At 39.7% G+C, this 2,378-nt stretch overlaps 1 pseudogene; it reads right to left on the bottom strand.

Moving 5' to 3' along the window:
• Positions 1–741: 741 nt before the first annotated feature.
• Positions 742–1,160, bottom strand: LOC149233012 (DNA-directed RNA polymerases II and IV subunit 5A pseudogene; annotated as a pseudogene).
• Positions 1,161–2,378: the final 1,218 nt, after the last annotated feature.

The raw sequence follows: 2,378 nt of genomic DNA, 5'->3' as shown, positions 1-2,378 counted from the left end.
CCTTTCCAATGGTATATCCTTCTTTGAAAAAATCCTCCTAGATAAAAAGTTATGGCTATTTGAAGATTCGATATTAATTATGGGTCAAAACTATAGGACAAAACCTAAATGATTTGTTGACACCTAATCCTCAACAGATGGGTGAACTGGACAGTCATCAAGAAGATGAACTGATCCGTCATATTTATGTATATAAATGATAGTTAGCTAATGAATAATGCAATCAATTTTTTCTTCCGCTCATTCATTCTGGAGTTACCCTGGCCTGACATGGTATCAGAGCACAGGTCCCAGAAATAGTTGTAACTCCTGCTGTCCTGAGCGCTGCTCAGTTCTGAGCACTGCATCCGTCCAGAGTATTATTGATTCTCTGCGCATCATTGATTGACTGCGCCTCATGATTCTCTGCGCATCCGTTTTACCCCCTCTCGATTACCGTTCTATGCAGAAGGAGAACGCTCAGGGAAATTTTCTCGTTGGTCTCTGCGTTTTTGACTCGGCTTCCTTGGCACGTTCTGCATCTTCAGGCAGAGAGCCGTTACCCTTTCTCTGCAAAATTTTTTGAGCTTCCATCATTCTTCACTTCTTGACGGGGATATACTCTACGTAATCTTCATTTTCTTCGGTTTTTTTCTGAAGGGTTTTTTCTCTGCTAAATTGTGAATCCGAGGCGTTTAAACCGTGTGATTTTTTCCAGAACCGTTCGGCTCTGAAGAGTTTACTTGCATTTTGGTGCCGCCTTCAAACCCCGTCGAAGGTTGACTGTTGTCTTTGTGTGCTGTCCAACAGCGACAACTGCTGTCGAAACACACCCTCAGATTTTATACGTTCCACATATGTTTTGATGGTCTTCACTCCCACTTTCGCCTCTTCCGGAAAGAAGACAAATAACTGTTCTGAAGGATTGTTGCGCTTGGCTTTATTGATAACAAGATCTTCCTTCTTTGGGTCTTCTCCGAACTTATCCAGGAACTGCTCTTTGGTTGTGTTGATCTCAAAATCACCCACGAGATAATCTCTGTCATTGAGCATCTGAAGAACTGTACGTCGGATTCTGAAGAGCTTGTTTGTCTGCTCATCCAGCGCCATTGCGAGCTGCTCAGCTTAATTCCGTCGCCTTCAAAATGGCGTTGTTAACCCAAAACCGTTTTATAGAGAACCTTTTTTATGGAGTTCTCAAATAGAACCTTTTGCAATCAAAGACTCGCAGAACGCAAGAGCCTCAACAGTCGCCAGCAACACTGGGTATTACGAAGACTGCTAGGACTTTAGTATTATGCAGTTGATTTTTTAACTTCGTATGGCATTTTTTGTATAGGGTGGAGATGCGTTTTTTTTTGTATAGTGGTTGAGCAGTTTGTTGAATTCATGATATACGCAGTTTATATGATTCAAAGCATTGCTGTGTTTCCAGAATGTTTTGTAGTATTGCTTGATATATATTGAAGTAATATATCCTTTATGCGTTTTGAAGTGAATACATTCAAAACATAGTAATATTGCAGTGATATAATAAATGTTGATGCTTCTATCAAACGTTAGAAGAAAAAGTGCATAAGGCTGTGGCATAAGGATTTTTTCAGCAGAAGTTTTTTTTTTTTACAGAAGTTTTTTAGCAGAGACATTCTTTTACAGAATGCATTCAATCATCTCTATGGTCGGAATAGTTCTCACTGGCAAGGAGAACTATTCTGAATGGTCTCGGATGGTAAAACACACCCTCATCTACAATGAGTTGTGGAAAGGAGTGTGTGTCGGAGAAGAAGACAAAGACCCTGTGCAGCCTACATCAGATAAAGAACTTGTCATTTGGGAAAACAAGAACAACAAAGCCTATGCATTGATCGCAGCATCTGTAAATGAAGAAGTAATTCGTCATATTTCATCCTATTCCACTGCCTTTGAAGCTTTACAAAAGCTGAAAGAACTCTATGATTCACATTCTGCACTTGAAGTTGTTCAGCTCATGATTAAACTCTTCACTCTTGAACTGAAAAATAATGATCCCCTTGCTCTTGCATCTGAAATAAAGTCTATAATGCATGATATTAAATCCACTAAGGTTGAGTTGGATATCTCTCTTATTGCCTTTCTCAAAGCACTCTATCCTACCTACTCTAATTATCTTGAGTCTTTACAAGCAAATGGAAATCTTAAAGACATAACCTTTGAGTCTCTTGTGAAAAAGTTTGTTGAAAGAGAGAAAGCCTTTGGAAAGAAAACAGTCACTGAATCTTCTGAAGAGACTATTTTCCTTGCTCATAAAGAAAAGCATCCTGCTCAAGATTCTACAAGAGGAAGAGGTGGACGAAGAGGAAGAGGAAGATACTTCAGAGGCAGGGGGGGCAGACATTCTCAAGCAGAAAAGGCAGATCTGC

The sequence above is a fragment of the Pinus tabuliformis genome, chromosome J (assembly GCF_031772625.1).
Source record: "Pinus tabuliformis cultivar Carrire ecotype Pingquan chromosome J, CPIR1, whole genome shotgun sequence".
Classification (NCBI taxonomy): Eukaryota; Viridiplantae; Streptophyta; class Pinopsida; order Pinales; family Pinaceae; genus Pinus; species Pinus tabuliformis.
The sequence above is the reverse complement of the archived record's forward strand: the minus strand, read 5'-3'. Positions and strand labels throughout refer to the sequence as shown.